A 19,290-nucleotide genomic window follows, 5' to 3' on the forward strand; every position below is an offset into this window, starting at 1 on the left:
CGTTGAACATTTTCACTGAGAGGATGGGAGGTAGCCATTGACAACGATGAATCCCTACATACAGCTTGCCATGGAAAGGAGTAAGAAGGATTGGATGAAGACAGTAGGAAAGCAGAGAGACGGAAGGGACAAAGCATCTCCATACACTTATCAGAAATTCTCACTAATGAATTGCATAAGTATCTCTATCTTTATTTTATGTTTTATGTTATCCTCCATAACCATTTGAGTCCGCCTGACTGAGATTTACAAGATGACCATACCTTGCTTCATACCAACAATCTCCGTGGGATCGACCCTTACTCGCGTAAGGTTTATTACTTGGACGACCTAGTGCACTTGCTGGTTAGTTGTGCGAAGTTGTGATAAAGAGTTGAGATTTCAATTGAGCGTACCATGTTGATGGCGCCATTGATGATCACAATTTCGTGCACCAAGTTTTTGGCGCCGTTGCCGGGGATTGTTTGAGTTTGGACAACTAACGGTTCATCTTGTTGCTTAGATTAGGTATTTTTCAGAATTTTTAAGAATGAGTTCTAGTGTTTCAAGGTGATGTTCTTAGCATCACCAAAGCAATGTCCTGCTAAAGCTTGGCTAGCCGTGTCTAATTCCTTTAGACTGAAACTTTAGACTAACATTGCATGATTCTTAGAATTCTTATTAAAAATTTTGAATCTCTTTATTTTCTTCTCCATATAATTTTCGAAAAAAAAAACCCAAAAAAATTACAAAATCATAAAAACCAAAAATATTTCTTGTTTGAGTCTAGTGTCTCATTTTAAGTTTGGTGTCAATTGCATGTTTCTGTTCTTCTTGCATTTATCATGTGTCTTCATTGATCTTCAAGTTGTTCTTGATGATTTACTTGCTTTGATCTTTAAATTCTCTTGTCTTGAGTGTTTTGTTGTTTCTCATATGCATTCTCAATTTGTTAGTGTCAGTAGTATACAAACTTCTAAGTTTGGTGTCTTGCATGCATTGTTTATTTGATTTTAGTTGCATTTTGATTTTTTCTCATTATTAAAAATCCAAAAAAATTTTTAATTTGTGTCTTTTCAAGTCAATAATACAGAGAATTGAAGATTCAGAACATTCAGCAGAGGAATTACACAGAAAAATCTGGGCGTTCAAAACACCCAGTGAAGAAGGAAAACTGGCGTTTAAATGCCAGCCAGGGTACCTAGCTGGGCGTTTAGCGCCAGGATGGCACAAGAGGGAAGATTTTGTTTTTAATTCAGATTTTTTTTCAAGTTTCCAAAATTTTTCAAAATCAAATCTTTTTCAAATCATATCTTTTCAATCATATATTTTCAAAATCAATTTCTTTCCATTTTCAAAAAATACTTCCTAACAATTAATGATTTGATTCAACATTTCAAGTATGTTGCCTTTTCTGTTGAGAAAGGTTTAATGTTTGAATCATATCTTTTCTTGTTAGCCAAGTCATTGATTTTAAAAATCAAATCTTTTTAAATTGTTTTTCCAAATCATATCTTCTCAATCATATCTTTTTAAAACTATATCTTTTCAATCATATCTTCTTAATCACATCCTTTTCAAAAATAGTTTTCAATCATATCTTTTTGATTTCTAATTTCAAAATCTTTTTCAAAAAATCACTTAATTTCTTTCCCACTCTTAGTTTTCGAAAATCATCAATCAATTTTCAAAATTCTTTTTCAAAATCTTTTAACTTATTTTCGAAAATTCTTCCCTTCTTCTCACATCCTAATTCTTCTACCTCCTCTTTCTATTCCTCTGACACCTCAAGGAATCTCTATACTGTGACATAGAGGATTCCATATTTTCTTGTTCTCTTCTCTTTCATATAAGCAGGAGCAAAGATAAAAGCATTCTTGTTGAGGTTGACCCTGAACCTGAAAGGACCTTGAAGCAAAAGCTAAGAGAAGCTAAAGCACTACTCTCTGTAGAGGACCTAACAGAAATCTTCAAACAAGAAGAAGACATGGCAGCCGAAAACAACAACAATGCCAACAACGCAAGGAAGGTGCTGGGTGACTTTACTGCACATACTCTCGACTTCTATGGGAGAAGCATCTCTATCCCTGCCATTGGAGCAAACAACTTTGAGCTTAAGCCTCAATTAGTTTCTCTAATGCAACATAATTGCAAGTTCCATGGACTTCCATTGGAAGATCCTCATTAGTTTTTAGCTGAATTCTTGCAAATCTGTGACACGGTCAAGACTAATGGGGTTGACCCTGAGGTCTACAAACTTATGCTATTTCCTTTTGCTATAAAAGACAGAGCTAGAATATGGTTGGACTCACCACCTAAAGAAAGCCTGAACTCTTGGGAAAAGCTAGTCAATGCCTTCTTGGTAAAGTTCTTTTCACCTCAAAAATTGAGTAAGCTTAGAGTGGAAGTCCAAACCTTCAGACAGAAGGAAGGTGAATCCCTCTATGAAGCTTGGGAAAGATACAAACAATTGATCAGAAAGTGTCCTTCTGACATGCTTTCTGAATGGAGCATCATAGGTATCTTCTATGATGGTCTGTCTGAACTGTCCAAGATGTCATTGGATAGCTCTGCTGGAGGATCTCTTCATCTGAAGAAGATGCCTGCAGAAGCTCAAGAACTCATTGAAATGGTTGCAAATAACCAATTCATGTACACTTCTGAAAGGAATCCTGTGAATAATGGGACGAATCAGAAGAAAGGAGTTCTTGAGATTGATACTCTGAATGCTATATTGGCTGAGAACAAAATATTGACTCAGCAAGTCAATATGATTTCTCAAAGTCTGTCTGGAATGCAAGCTGCACCAGGCAGTACTAAGGACGCTTCATCTGAAGAAGAAACTTATGATCCTGAGAACCTTTCAATGGAAGAGGTGAATCACATGGGAGAACCATATGGAAACACCTACAATCCTTCATGGAGAAATCACCCAATTCTCTCATGGAAGGATCAACAGAGACCTCAACAAGGTTTCAACAACAATAATGGTGGAAGAAACAGGTTTAGCAATGGCAAGCCTTTTCCATCATCTTCTCGGCAACAGATAGAGAATTCTAAGTAGAATTCCTCTAACTTAGCAACTATAGTCTCTGATCTAATCAAAACCACTCAAAGTTTCATGACTGAAACAAGGTCCTCCATTAAAAACTTGGAAGCACAAGTGGGTCAGCTGAGCAAGAAAGTTACTGAACTCCCTCCTAGTACTCTTCCAAGCAATACAGAAGAGAATCCAAACGGAGAGTGCAAGGCCATTAACATGACCTACATGTCCGAATTTGGAGAGGAGGAAGAGGCAGTGAGCGCCACTGAGGAAGACCTCAATGGACGTCCACTGGCCACCAATGAGTTCCCTAATGAGGAACCATGGGAATCTGAGGCTCACACTGAGACCATAGAGATTCCATTGGATTTACTTCTGCCATTCATGAGCTCTGATGAGTATTCTTCCTCTGAAGAGGATGAAGATGTCACTGAAGAGCAAGTTGCTAAATACCTTGGAGCAATCATGAAGTTAAATGACAAGTTATTTGGTAATGAGACTTGGGAGGATGAACCTCCTTTGCTCACCAAAGAACTGGATGACTTGACTAGGCAGAGGTTACCTCAAAAGAGACAGGACCCTGGAAAGTTTTCAATACCTTATACAGTAGGCACCATGACCTTCAAGAAGGCTCTGTGTGACCTAGGGTCAAGCATAAACCTTATGCCTCTCTCTGTAATGGATAAGCTAGGGATCTTTGAGGTACAAGCTGTAAGAATCTCACTAGAGATGGCAGACAATTCAAGAAAACAAGCTTATGGACTTGTAGAGGACGTTCTGGTAAAAGTTGAAGACCATTACATCCCTGCTGATTTCATAGTCCTAGAGACTAGAAAGTGCATGGATGAATCCATCACCCTTGGCAGACCCTTCCTAGCCACAGCAAAGGCTGTGATTGATGTTGACAGAGGAGAATTGATCATTCAAGTGAATGAAGAATCCCTTGTATTTAAGGCTCAAGGATATCCCTCTGTAACCATGGAGAGGAAGCATGAAGAGCTTCTCTCAAAACAGAGTCAAACAGAGCCCCCACAGTCAAACTCTAAGTTTGGTGTTGGGAGGCCACAACCAAACCCTAAGTTTGGTGTTGAACCCCCACATTCAAACTCTAAGTTTTGTGTTGGGAGGTTCCAACATTGCTCTGAGCATATGTGAGGCTCCATGAGAGTCCACTGTCAAGCTACTGACATTAAAGAAGCGCTTGTTGGGAGGCAACCCATTGTTATATTTATCTATATTTTCTTTGTTATTTTATGTTTTTTGTAGGTTGATGATCATGGGTAGTCACAAAATCAATTGAAAAAGCAAAAACCGAATGAAAAACAGAAAGAAAAATAGCACACCCTAGAGGAAAACTTGCTGGCGTTTAAACGCCAGTAAGGGCAGCAAATGGGCGTTTAACACCCAGTCTGGCACCATTCTGGGCGTTTAACGCCAGAAAGGGGCACCAGACTGGCGTTAAACGCCAGGAAAGGGCAAGAAGCTGGCGTTAAACGCCAGAAATGGGCACCAGCCCGGTGTTTAACGCCAGAATTGGCATAAGGGAGCATTTTTGCTTGCAACTTGGTGCAGGGATGAATTTTCCTTGACACCTCAGGATCTGTGGACCCCACAGGATCCCCACCTACCCCACCACTCTCTTTCTTCTTCACACATTCACCAATCACCTCAACACCTCTTCCCCAAAAACCCCTCACCTATCAAATCCCACTATTCTCTTCACCACTCACATCCATCCTTCATAAAACCCCACCTACCTCACCATTCAAATTCAAACCACTTTCCCTCCCAAACCCACCCATAATGGCCGAACCATACACCTCCTCTCCACTCCTATATAAACCCATCTTCACTACTTCATTTTCACACAACCTAAATACTACTTCTCCCCCTTGGCCGAACCACAAGGCCACCTCCATCTCCTCCATTTCTTCTTTTTCTACTCTCTTCTTCCTTCTTTTGCTCGAGAACGAGCAAACCTTCTAAGTTTGGTGTGGTAAAAGCATTGCTTTTTGTTTTTCCATAACCATTTATGGCACCTAAGGCCGGAGAAACCTCTAGAAAGAGGAAAGGGAAGGCAAAAGCTTCCACCTCCGAGTCATGGGAGATGGAGAGATTCATCTCAAGAGTGCATGAAGACCACTTCTATGAAGTTGTGGCCATGAAAAAGGTGATCCCCGAGGTCCCTTTCAAACTCAAAAAGGGTCAACTTTGATCAAAGGTTAGACCAAGTCCTCATGGATATCACTAAGAAGAGGATGGAGCAAACAAGAGATCCCACTCATCATGAAATCCCTGAGATGCCTCAAGGGATGCACTTTCCTCCACAAAACTATTGGGAGCAAATCAACACCTCCCTAAGAGAATTGAGTTCCAACATGGGACAACTAAGGGTGGATCACCAAGAACATTTCATTCTCCTCCATGAAATTAGAGAAGATCAAAGAGTCATGAGAGAGGAGAAACAAAGGCAAGGAAGAGACATTGAGGAGCTCAAGCACTCTATAAGATCTTCAAGAGGAAGAACAAGCCGTCATCACTAAGGTGGACCCGTTCTTTAATCTCCTTGTTCTTTAATTTCCTGTTTTTCGAATTTTCATGCTTATGTTTATCTATGTTTGTGTCTTATGATCATTAGTGTCTTAGTGTCTATGCCTTAAAGTTATGAATGTCCTATGAATCCATCACCTTTCTTAAAAAAATGTTCTTAATTGGAAAAGAGAAGAATTGCATGAATTTTGAATTTTATAACAGATTAATTATTTTGATGTGGTGGCAATACTTTGACTTCTGAATGTATGCTTGAACAGTGCATATGTCTTTGGAATTTGTTGTTCATGAATGTGTGCTCTTGAAAGAATGATGAAAAAGGAGACATGTTACTGAGGATCTGAAAAATCATAAAAAATGATTCTTGAAGTAAGAAAAAGCATTGAATTCAAAAAAAAGGAAGGAAAAAGAAAAAGAAAAAAAATAATAAAGTTATGATCCAAGGCAAAAAGAGTGTGCTTAAGAACCCTGGACACCTCTAATTGGGGACTCTAGCAAAGCTGAGTCACAATCTGAAAAGGTTCACCCAGTTATGTGTCTGTGGCATGTATGTATCCGGTGGTAATACTGGAAGACAGAGTGCTTTGGGCCACGGCCAAGACTTATAAAGTAGCTATGTTCAAGAATCATCATAATTAACTAGGAGAATCAATAACACTATCTGGATTCTGAGTTCCTATAGAAGCCCATCATTCTGAATTTCAAAGGATAAAGTGAGATGCCAAAACTGTTCAGAGGCAAAAAGCTAAAAGCCCCGCTCATCTAATTAATACTGATCTTCATAGATGTTTTTGGAATTCATTGCATATTCTCTTCTTTTATTCTTATTTGATCTTCAGTTGCTTAGGGACAAGCAACAATTTAAGTTTGGTGTTGTGATGAGTGGATAATTTGTACACTTTTTGGCATTGTTTTAAGTATGTTTTTAGTATGTCTTAGTTTTTTTTGTTATATTTTTATTATTTTTTAGTTAAAATTCACTTTTCTGGACTTTACTATGAGTTTGTGTGTTTTTCTGTGATTTCAGGTATTTTCTGGCTGAAATTGAGGGACCTGAGCAAAAATCTGATTCAGAGGCTGAAAAGGACTGCAGATGCTGTTGGATTCTGACCTCCCTGCACTCGAAGTGGATATTCTGGAGCATCAAAAACCCAATTGGCACGATCTCAACTGTGTTGGAAAGTAGACATCCTGGGCTTTCCAGCAATGTTTAATAGTCCATACTTTGCCCGAGATTTGATGGCCCAAATAGGCGTTCCAAGTCAGCTCAAGAATTCTAGCGTAAAACGCCGGAACTGGCACAAGAATGGGAGTTAAACGCCCAAACTGGCACAAAAGCTGGCGTTTAACTCCAAGAAGAGTCTCAACAAGAAAATGCTTCAATGCTCAGCCCAAGCACACACCAAGTGGGCCCGGAAGTGGATTTTTATGTCATTTACTCATTTCTGTAAACCCTAGCTAGTAGTTCTCTATAAGTAGGACCTTTTGCTATTGTATTATAGGTCTTTTGATCACTTGAATCTTTTGATCATGTTTTTATGATTGAACCCTCTTTGGGAGGCTGGCCATTCGGCCATGCCTAGACCTTGTTCTTATGTATTTTCAACGGTGGAGTTTCTACACACCATAGATTAAGGTGTGGAGCTCTGCTGTACCTCGAGTATTAATGCAATTACTATTGTTCTTCTATTCAATTCAACTTATTCTTGTTCTAAGATATTCATTTGCACCCAAGAACATGATGAATGTGATGATTATGTGACGCTCATCATCATTCTCACTTATGAACGCGTGCCTGACAACCACTTCTCTTCTACAAGCAAACAAGGCTTGAATGTTTATCTCTTGGATTTCTTAATTGGAATCTTCGTGGTATAAGTTAGAATTGATGGCGGCATTCAAGAGAATCCGGAAGGTCTAATCCTTATCTGTGGTATTTTGAGTAGGATTCAAGGATTGAATGACTGTGACGAGCTTCAAACTTGCAATTGTGGGGCGTTAGTGACAGACGCAAAAGAATCACTGGATTCTATTCCGACATGATCGAGAACCGACAGCTGAATAGTCGTGCTGTGACAGAGCACGTTGAACATTTTCACTGAGAGGATGGGAGGTAGCCATTGACAACAGTGAAACCCTACATACAGCTTGCCATGGAATAGAGTAAGAAGGATTGGATGAAGACAGTAGGAAAGCAGAGAGACGGAAGGGACAAACCATCTCCATACACTTATCTGAAATTCTCACCAATGAATTGCATAAGTATCTCTATCTTTATTTTATGTTTTATGTTATCCTCCATAACCATTTGAGTCCGCTTAACTGAGATTTACAAGATGACCATAGCTTGCTTCATACCAACAATCTCCGTGGGATCAACCCTTACTCGCGTAAGGTTTATTACTTGGACGACCCAGTGCACTTGCTGGTTAGTTGTGCGAAGTTGTGATATAGAGTTGAGATTGCAATTGAGCGTACCATGTTGATGGCGCCATTGATGATCACAATTTCATGCACCACACTGCACAAGCGACTTCGATTGGGATTCGATCCTTAGGGTCATTGCCCAACCAGAGACATTTTAGACCCGTGAGAGACTTAGGCCCCGACCTAAGTGCATTGACGCACGCGTGCTTACTGTGGAAGCTCGAGCGTGTGCTCAGATTTTGTCCCACTACGTGCTTCCAAGTACTCATGAGTCTTCCATCACGACGGATTTAGCCCTCCTTGTTTGGTGTATACTCACTAAGAGGCTGGTCAATATCCCTCTCCTCATCAGACAAGCAATGGGTCGTGTCCAAGCTAAGGGTAACCTCCCATTTCCTGCCTTGGTATCAGATTTGGTTGTTGCTGCTGATGTTCCTCACGATTCCAAGGACATGAAGGCAATAATTTCGGCAAAGGGCGATATCGTTCCGAGCGGAAAATATCTCAAGCCTCCCACGGACACCACAAGCCTTGACATGACTTTCTCTCACACCATTTCTACCACTTCATCAGCATCACAGAAGTCATCCCGCCAACTGCTTCTCGAGCATACTTAAAAGATGGATCGATATGAGCGGCGTAACCAGTGCCGATTTGCTTACATGAAGAAGCTCTGGAGTTTTGTTAATCCGCCTATGGAAGAGCCAGACATTTCCATTTCCAGTTTAGACCAAAGCGACTTAAGCACTCAAGAGATGGATGATGGAAGTGGCGACCCCAATCCCACTTTGCTCATTACTAATAGCACGGAGGACCGTGCAAACTTCTAAAGTGTGGGGAGGTCGTTTACCGACATCCGTAGGTAACAACCCTTTTCTTTCAACACCCATAATTTGATTTTCTTTTATTGATTAGGATAAATTGCATGGTTAGTTTTTGTTTTGAACACTTTCGTTGCATGGTAGGACTACCTGGATAGGGTGACGACCTCTTTTCCAAGAAATTATTTTTAGGGCACCCTACCAATTTGAAAAAAAAAATTAAGAAAATGTTGTGTCAAACTTGCTTGAAGAATTTATTTTGGAACATGGTTTTTGAGCTAAGAACACAAGCATGTGAGTTTTGAGCCTTAATTGTATGGTTACATCTTATAACCACTTATTTCCATTCTTGTGTGTATTATTCTCTTTCTATGATTGTAATCTTTGATTTGTTTGATTCTCTATGTCCATTACTTTATGTATACATGCATTTATATGATTGAGGCCATTGTTTTATTAGCTCACTTAACCCAAATAGCCTACCTTCTATCTTCCATTGTTAGCCAATTTTGAAATTATTTTAATCTCCTCCTGTTCTTAATTTTAGCACATTACAAGCCTTAAAGCGAAAAATAATAAATGTTCTTTATTTGGATCTTTGATTAGCTTAGGCTAGTGAGTGTGTGTAGCATTCAAGAGTGGGAAAACTTAGGACATTGGTTGGGATAAAAGTGTGTTTTGATAATTTTTGTCAAAATTTTTGGGAATTGGGTACATACTCATGTATGAATTATGTTTAACCCACATGCATTAATACCTTTGTATATAATTACATAAAAAAGAAAAAGAGGAAAACAACATATATATATATATATATATATATATATATATATATATATATATATACACACACACACACAAATAGAAAAAAAAGGAAAAAAAGAAAAGGAATAAAAGGGGACAAAATTCTCCAAAGTGAAGTTCAATAATAACCAATGCATATGTATGGTGATCAAAAGAGAATACATGAGTGTGTGAAAAAGTGAAGAATGGGAAGTAAGGCTAGCTTTGAATTTGTATAGGTTGATATAGGTTAGGTGGGAAGCTTAAGTTAATCAAAGGTTCAAATTTCAAACTCACTTGACCATATGCATCCTACCTTGATCCTAACCCCATTACAACCTTGTGGAAAGACCTCATGATAATTGTATGCATGCATGGAATAATTGTTAATTGTTAGATGAAAAACAAATCTTGGAAAGCATGATTAGGAGAGAATTAAGTGATCAACCCTATACACTTGAGCAAATAAAGTGGATACACTTTCGGTGAGGGTTCGATGCTCAACTCCTTGTTCCCGGCTAATGAGCAGATAATTCATACGCTATTTGACATTGTTTTTAGGTAGTTTTTAATATGTTTTAGTCATTTTTTAGTATATTTTTATTAGTTTTTATGCAAAAATCACATTTCTGGACTTTACTAGGAGTTTGTGTATTTTTCTGTGATTTCAGGTATTTTCTGGCTTAAAATGAGGGACCTAAGCAAAAAATCTGATTCAAAGGCTGAGAAAGGACTGCAGATGCTGTTGGATTCTGACCCTCCTGCACTCGAAGTGGATTTTCTAGAGCTACAGAAGCCCAATTGGCGTGCTCTCAATTGCTTTGGAAAGTAGACGTCTTGGGCTTTCCAGCAATGTATAATAGTTCATACTTTTCCCGAGATTTGATGGCCCAAACTGATGTTCAAACGCTCACCAGAGACCTTTTTCTGGTGTTAAACGCCGGAACTGGAGTTAAACGCCCAAACTGGCATCCAAGCTGGCTTTTAACTCCAAGAATGGCCTATGCACGTGAAAACTTCAAATCTAGCCCAAACACACATCAAGTGGGCTCCGAAAGTAGATTTCTGCACTATCTGCACCTAGTTACTTATTTTCTGTAAACCCTAATAGCTAGTTTAGTATAAATAGCACTTTTGACTATTGTATTTTATTATCTTTTGGGGATCATCTTTTGATCTTTTGATCACTTGGAAGGAGGCTGGCCATACAGCCATGCCTAGACCTTTTTCTCTTATGTATTTCCTATGGTGGAGTTTCTACATCTCATAGATTAAGGTGAGGAGCTCTGTTGTTCTTCAAGAATTAATGCAAGTACTATTGTTTCTCTTTCAATTCATGCTTACTTCTTCTCCAAGATATACTCTCGTACTTAATTCAGTTAAGTTAGAATGAAGGGATGACCCGTGACAATCACCCACTATCTTCGTTACTCGCTTAGCCAAGATCCGCGTGCCTGACAACCACAAGCGGTCTACATGATGTTCAACGTAGTCATTGGACGACAGCCGGAGTATAGTCTCTTGGGTCTCTGGTTCACAGATTTAACTTTCCTCTCCTGACAACAAAGCATTTGAATCCGTGAGATTAGAACCTTCGTGGTATAGGCTATAACCAATTGTCAGCATTCCTGAGATCCAAAAAGTCTAAACCTTGTCTGTGGTACTCCGAATAGGATGGATGATTAACCGTGCAGAAACCGTACCTGGACCATTTTCACTGAGAGGACGGATGGTAGCCATTGACAACGGTGATCCACCAACATACAGCTTGCCATGGAAGGGAGCACGCATGATTGGATGAAAACAATAGGAAAGTAGAGGTTCAGAAGGAAGCAAGCATCTCCAAACACTTATCTGAAATTCCCACCAATGAATTACATAAGTATCTTTATTTTAATTTACATTTTATTTATCTTTAATTATCAAAACCTCATAACCATTTGAATTCGCCTGACTAAGATTTACAAGATGACCATAGCTTGCTTCAAGCCGACAATCTCTGTGGGATCGACCCTTACTCGCGTAAGGTTTTATTACTTGGACGACCCAGTGCACTTGCTGGTTAGTTGTGCAGAGTTGCAAAAGTGTGATTGCAATTTTGTGCACCAAGTTTTTGGGTAATCTTCTTTCTTGTTGCTGGATTGTTGGAGTTTGGACAACTGACGGTTCATCTTGTTGCTTAGATTGGGTAATCTTCTTTCTTGTTTGAGTCTAGTGTCAAATTTTAAGTTTGGTGTCAACTGCATTTTTTTTTAATTTAAGTTCTTAAAATTTTCAAAAATTCATGCATTGTGTTCTTCTTTGATCTTCAAGTTGTTCTTGATGATTTTCCTTGTTTGATCTTTAATTTTTCTTGTTTTGTGTCTTTTCTTGTTTTTCTTGTGCATTTTCGAAGTCATAGTTTCTAAACATTAAAAATTTCTAAGTTTGCTGTCTTGCATGTCTTTCCTTTCTTAAAAATTTTCAAAAATATGTTCTTGATGTCATCATGATCTTTAAAGTGTTCTTGCATGCATTATTTGTTTTGATCTTAAATTTTTATGTTTTGATTCATTTTGTTATTTTTCTCTCTCCTCATTAAATATTCAAAAATAAAAAAAATATTTTATATCTTTTTAGTAAATAATATAGAGAAATGAAGGATCAGAACATAAAAAGCTCACTGGCGTTAAAATTCCAGTGAAGAGGCACTTTGGGCGTTAAACACCAGAATGACTATCATTCTGGGTGTTTAACGCCAGTAAAGGTAGCATTTGGGCGTTAAACGCCCAAAATGGCAGCATTCTGGGTGTTACACGCCAAAATGGGCAGACAGATTGGCGTTTAATGCCAGAAAAGGGTGTCTGGTGCCTGGCTGGCGTTAAACGCTAGTAAGGATAGCATAATGGGCGTTTAACGCCTAGTAAAGAAGGATTCCTAGCGTTTGACGCCAGCCAGGGTATCTGGCTGGGCGTTAAATGCTCAAAGAGGCAGCCAAGTGGGCGTTAAATGCCAGAATGGATAGTATTATGGGCGTTTAACTCCAGGATGACACAAGGGAGGTAATTTCATTTCCAATTCAAATTTTTTTCAATTTTTCTTGTTTTGATTCATAATTTTTTACATCAAACATATTTTAAACGTTCATCTTTCATTTTTTTATGTTTTTGAAAATTTTCAAACTAATTTTTCAAAAATCTTTTTCTTAAGCTTATATTTTCGAAAATCCTTGCTAACAAACTAATGTGTTGATTAAAAAATTTCAAGTTTGTTACTTTCTTGTTAAGAAATGTTCAATCTTTAAATTCTAGAATTATATCTTTTAGTTTCTTGTTAGTCAAGTCATCAACTTTAATTTTAGAAATCAAATCTTTTTAATTTTTTTTTTCAAAATAAATTTCAATCTTATCTTTTTAAAATTTTAATTTCAAAATCTTTTTCTAACTTCTTATCTTTTCAAAATTATTTTCAAATCTTTTTCAACTAATTACTATTTCTTATCTTTTTCAAAATCACCTAACCACTTTTCCACTTCCAATTTTCGAAAATCACTAACAACTTTTTCAAAAATCTTTTTAATTAACTAATTATTTTAGTTTTAATTTGCGAATACTCTCTCCTTTATCTCTTTCTATTTATTTGCTAACACTTCTCTTCTACTTATAATTCAAACCCCATCTCTCCCTCTATGTTTGAATTTTTCTTATTCTCTCTCTACCTCATTCCTCTATTCTTATTGTCTTCTAACACATCAAGGAATCTTTATACTGTGACATTGAAGATTCTACTACTCCCTTTGTTCTTTTCTTTTTCATATGAGCAGAAACAGGGATAAAAACATTCTTGTTAAAGCTGATCCTGAACATGAAAGGACCCTGAAGAGGAAGCTACGAGAAGCTAAAGCACAACACTTCGGAGAGGACCTTACAGAAAATTTCAAAAAAGAAGTAGACATGGCAGCCAAACCCAACAACAATACCAGAGATGCAAGGAAGATGCTTGGTGACTATACTGCACCAACTTCCAACTTCTATGGAAGAAGCATCTTAATTCCTGCCATTGGAGCAAACAACTTTGAGCTTAAGCCTCAATTAGTTTCTCTAATGTAGTTAAATTGCAAGTTTCATGGACTTCCATCGGAAGATCCTCATCAATTCTTAGCTGAATTCTTGCAGATCTGTGATACTGTTAAGACCAATGGGGTTGATCCCGAGGTCTACAGACGTATGCTTTTCCCTTTTGCTATAAGAGACAGAGCTAGGATATGGTTGGACTCACAACCTAGAGAAATCTTGAACTCTTGAGACAATTTGGTCAATGCTTTCTTGACCAAATTCTTTCCACCTCAGAAGATGAGCAAGCTTAGAGTGGAAGTCCAAACCTTGAAACAGAAGAAAGGTGAATCTCTCTATGAAGCTTGGGAAAGATACAAGCAATTAACCAAAAGGTGTCCTTCTGACATTCTTCCAAAATGGAGCACATATGTATATTCTATGATGGTCTGTCTGAATTGTCCAAGATGTCATTGGACCATTCTGCTGGTGGATCTCTTCATCTGAAAACACCTGCAGAAGCCTAGGAACTCATTGAGATGGTTGCAAATAACCAGTTCATGTACACTTCTGAAAGAAATCCTGTTAATAATGGGATGACTCAGAAGAAAGGAGTTCTTGAGATTGATACTCTGAATGTCATACTGGCTCAGAATAAAATATTGACTCAGCAAGTCAATATGATTTCTCAGAATCTGACTAGATTGCAAGCTGCATCCGGCAGTACTAAAGAAGCCTCCGCTGAAGGAGAAGCTTATGATCCTGAGAATCTTGCAATGGAAGAGGTGAATTACATGGGAAAATCCTATGGAAACACCTATAATCCTTTATGGAAAAATCATCCAAATTTCTCATGGAAGGATCAACAGAAGCCTCAACAAGGCTTTAATAACAATAATGGTGGGAGAAATAGGTTTGGCAATAGAAAGCCTTTTCCATAATCTTCTCAGCTACAGATAGAGAATTCTGACCAGAGCCGCTCTGGCTTAGCAAACATAGTTTCTGATCTATCTAAGGTCACTCTCAGTTTCATGACTGAGACAAGGTCCTCCATCAGAAATTTGGAGGCACAAGTGGGTCAGCTGAGTAAAAGAGTTACTGAAACTCCTCCTAGTACTATCCCAAGCAATACAGAAGAGAATCCAAAGAGAGAGTTGATGAGCGGATAATTTGTACGCTTTTTGGCATTGTTTTTAGTATGTTTTTAGTAGTTTGAGTTGAGTTTTTAGTACATTTTTATTAGTTTTTAGTTAAAATTCACTTTTCTGGACTTTACTATGAGTTTGTGTATTTTTCTGTGATTTCAGGTATTTTCTGGCTGAAATTGAGGGACCTGAGCAAAAATCTGATTCAGAGACTGAAAAGGACTGCAGATGCTGTTGGATTCTGACCTCCCTGCACTCGAAGTGGATTTTCTGGAGCTACAGAAGCCCAATTGGCGCGCTCTCAACGGCATTGGAAAGTAGACATCCTGGGATTTCCAGCAATATATGATAGTCCATACTTTGACCAAGATTTGATGGCCCAAACCGGCGTTCAAAGTCACCTTCAGAAATTCCAGCGTTAAACGCCGGAACTGGCACCTAAATGGGAGTTAAACGCCCAAACTGGAATAAAAGCTGGCGTTTAACTCCAAGAAGAGTCTCTACACGAAAATGCTTCATTGCTCAGCCCAAGCACACACCAAGTGGGCCCGGAAGTGGATTTTTATGTCATTTACTCATCTCTGTACACCCTAGGCTACTAGTTCTCTATATATAGGACCTTTTACTATTGTATTTTCATCTTGGTTCTTCTGGTTCCCTCTCTGGGGCCGAAACCAATGATCACTTTTGTTCTTATGTATTTTCAACGGTGGAGTTTCTACACACCATAGATTAAGGTGTGGAGCTCTGCTGTACCTCGAGTATTAATGCAATTACTATTGTTCTTCCATTCAATTCCGCTTGTTCTTGTTCTAAGATATCACTTGTTCTTCAACTTGATGAATGTGATGATCCGTGACACTCATCATCATTCTCACCTATGAACATGTGACTGACAACCACCTCTGTTCTACCTTCGATTGGGTGAATATCTCTTGGATTCTTTAATCGGAATCTTCGTGGTATAGGCTGGAACTGATGGCGGCATTCAAGAGAATCCGGAAGGTCTAACCTTGTCTGTGGTATTCTGAGTAGGATTCAATGACTGAATGACTGTGATGTGCTTCAAACTCCTGAGGGTGGGGCGTTAGTGACAGACGCAAAAGAATCACTGGATTCTATTCCGGCCTGATTGAGAACCGACAGATGAATTCCGCTATGCTGTGACAGAGCATATGCAATCGCTTTCACTGAGAGGATGGGAGGTAGCCATTGACAACGGTGAAACCCTACACAAGCTTGCCATGGAAAGGAGTAAGAAGGATTGGATGAAGACTGTAGGAAAGCAGAGAGACGGAAGGGAAGGCATCTTCATGCGCTTATCTGAAGTTCCTACCAATGAATTACATAAGTACCTCTATCTTTATCTTATTGTTTATTTTTGTTCATCAACATATCCATTTGAGTTTGCCTGACTAAGATTTACAAGATGACCATAGCTTGCTTCATACTAACAATCTCCATGGGATCGACCCTTACTCGCGTAAGGTTTATTACTTGGACGACCCAGTGCACTTGCTGGTTAGTTGTGCGAAGTTGTGTAATGCCATGGTACTGAACTACCAAGTTTTTGGGGTTCATGACCGGGGATTATGAGAGTTGTGAAAAAGTATTGTTCACAATTTCGCGCACCAAGTTTTTGGCGCCGTTGCCGGGGATTGTTCAAGTTTTGAGCAAGCTTTTGGTAACATCAGTGCCAAGATCCGGCAACAACACCAAATTTTTGGCGTTATTGCCAGGGATTGTTCAGTTTGGACAACTGAAGGTTCATCTTGTTGCTTAGATTAGGTATTTATTTTTTTCGAAATTCTTAAAGATGAGTTCTAGAGTTTCATGATGATTTGTTGAAGTCTGGCTGGCTGAGAAGCCATGTCTAATCTCATTGGACCGAGGTTTCAACTTATCACCACAAGAGCCTGTTGATTTTCATCAATCTTGCTTTTGGAGCAGTGATCTGCTAAGGCTTGGCTGGCCTCTGGCCATGTCTAGTGTTTTGGACCGAAGCTTTCTTTGGAAGCTTGGCTGGCTGTGAAGCCATGTCTAATTCCTGGACCGGAGTCTTAGACTAGCATTGCACTGATTCCTGGAATTCTCATTAAGAATTTTGATATCTTTTTCCACTTGATTTTCGAAAAAAACACAAAAAAATCAAAAAAATCATAAAATCCAAAAATATTTCTTGTTTGAGTCTAGTGTCTCATATTAAGTTTGGTGTCAATTGCATGTTTCTGTTCTTATTGCATTCATGCATGTGTCTTAAGAATCTTCAAGTAATTCTTGATGATTTTCATGCTCTGATCTTTGAATTCTATTGACTTGAGTGTCTCATTTGCATTTTCATTTTGTTAGTGTCAGTAGTATACAAACTGCTAAGTTTGGTGTCTTGTATGCATTGTTATTTGATTCTTGTTGCATTTTGATTTTCCCTTATTATTAAAAATCCAAAAATATTTTTAATTTGTGTCTTTTCAAGTCAATAATACAGAGAATTGAAGATTCAGAACATACAGCAGAGGAATTGCACAGAAAAAGCTGGGCGTTCAAAACGCCCAGTGAAGAAGGACAGATTGGCGTTTAAACGCCAGCCAGGGTACCTGGTTGGGCGTTTAACGCCCAAAAGGGTAGCATTTTGGGCGTTAAACGCCAGAATGTGCACCATTCTGGGCGTTTAACGCCAGGATGGCTAGAAGGGAAGATTTTGTTTTCAAATCAAATTTTTTCTAAGTTTTCAAAATCTTTTCAAAATCAAATCTTTTTCAAATCAATTTTTCAATCAAATCTTTTTCAAAAATCAATTTCTTTCCATTTTTTAAGATACTTACTATCAATTAATGATTTGATTCAACATTTCAAGTATGTTACCTTTTCTGTTGAGAAAGGTTTAATGTTTGAATCATATCTTTTCTTGTTAGTCAAGTTTTTAATTTTCAAATCAAATCTTTTTAAAATGTTTTTCAAATCATATCTTCTCAATCACATTTTTTTTAAAACAATCATATCTTCTTAACCACATCTTTTTCAAAATAGTTTTCAATCAAATCTTTTTGATTTCTAATTTCAAAATCTTTTTCAAAAATCACTTGATTTCTTTTCCATTTTCATTTTCGAAAATTAAGTAATGTTTTTCAAAAATGTTTTCAAAATTTTTCACTTAATTTTCGAAAATTACTTCCCTCCTTCTCACATCCTTCTATTTATGGACTAACACTATCCCTTAATGCAAAATTCGAACTCCATCTCCTTTGTTAAGTTCGAATTTTACACTTCTGTCTTCTACTCCTCTTTTCCTCTGACACCTAAAGGAATCTCTATACTGTGACATAGAGGATTCCACATTCTCTTGTTCCCTTCTCTTTCTTATGAGCAGGAGCAAAGACAAAGGCATTCTTGTTGAGGCTGATCCTGAACCTGAAAGGACCTTGAAGAGAAAGCTAAGAGAAGCCAAAGCACAACTCTCTTTAGAGCACCTGAACGAATTCTTCAAGGAAGAAGAACTCATGGCAGCCGAAAACAACAACAATGCCAACAATGCAAGGAAGGTGCTGGGTGACTTTACTGCACCTACTCCCGACTTCTATGGGAGAAGCATCTCTATCCCTGCCACTGGAGCAAACAACTTTGAGCTTAAGCCTCAATTAGTTTCTCTAATGCAACAGAATTGCAAGTTCCATGGACTTCCACTGGAAGATCCTCATCAGTTTTTAGCTGAATTCTTGCAAATCTGTGACACTGTCAAGACTAATGGGGTTGACCCTAAGGTCTACAGACTTATGCTATTCCCTTTTGCTATAAGAGACAGAGCTAGAACATGGTTGGACTCACAACCTAAAGAAAGCCTGGACTCTTGGGAAAAGCTAGTCAATGCCTTCTTGGCAAAGTTCTTTCCACCTCAAAAATTGAGTAAGCTTAGAGTGGAAGTCCAAACCTTCAGACAGAAGGAAGGAGAATCCCTCTATGAAGCTTGGGAAAGATACAAACAATTAATCAGAAAGTGTCCTTCTGATATGCTTTCTGAATGGAGCATCATAGGTATTTTCTATGATGGTCTCTCTGAACTGTCCAAGATGTCTTTGGATAGCTCTGCTGGAGGCTCTCTTCATCTGAAGAAGACGCCTGCAGAGGCTCAAGAACTGATTGAAATGGTTGCAAATAACCAATTCATGTACACTTCTGAAAGAAATCCTGTGAACAATGGGACTAGTCAGAAGAAAGGAGTTCTTGAGATTGACACTCTGAATGCCATTTTGGCTCAGAACAAAATATTGACCCAACAAGTCAATATGATTTCTCAAAGTCTGTCTGGAATGCAAAATGCACCAAGCAGTACTAAGGAGGCTTCATGTGAGGAAGAAGCTTATGATCTTGAGAACCCTTCAATAGAAGAGGTGAATTACATGGGAGAACCCTATGGAAACACCTACAATCCTTCATGGAGGAATCATCCAAATCTTTCATGGAAGGATCAACAGAGACCTCAACAAGGTTTCAATAACAATAATGGTGGAAGAAAC

At 38.4% G+C, this 19,290-nt stretch overlaps 3 non-coding genes across 3 annotated transcripts; all 3 read right to left on the reverse strand.

Annotated features, from left to right (window-relative positions):
- Nucleotides 1–2,371: 2,371 nt before the first annotated feature.
- LOC112762756 (small nucleolar RNA R71) lies at nt 2,372–2,479 on the reverse strand. Its single transcript, XR_003182758.1, has one exon. It is a non-coding gene; the product is annotated as a small nucleolar RNA R71 (small nucleolar RNA).
- An 11,461-nt stretch (nt 2,480–13,940) lies between these two features.
- Nucleotides 13,941–14,044, reverse strand: LOC112763177 (small nucleolar RNA R71). The gene has a single exon (XR_003182834.1). It is a non-coding gene; the product is annotated as a small nucleolar RNA R71 (small nucleolar RNA).
- Nucleotides 14,045–18,681: 4,637 nt separating this feature from the next.
- On the reverse strand, nt 18,682–18,789 carry LOC112766621 (small nucleolar RNA R71). Its single transcript, XR_003184452.1, has one exon. It is a non-coding gene; the product is annotated as a small nucleolar RNA R71 (small nucleolar RNA).
- Between the last annotated feature and the right edge of the window lie 501 nt (nt 18,790–19,290).

This window comes from Arachis hypogaea, chromosome 2 (assembly GCF_003086295.3).
Source record: "Arachis hypogaea cultivar Tifrunner chromosome 2, arahy.Tifrunner.gnm2.J5K5, whole genome shotgun sequence".
NCBI lineage: Eukaryota > Viridiplantae > Streptophyta > Magnoliopsida > Fabales > Fabaceae > Arachis > Arachis hypogaea.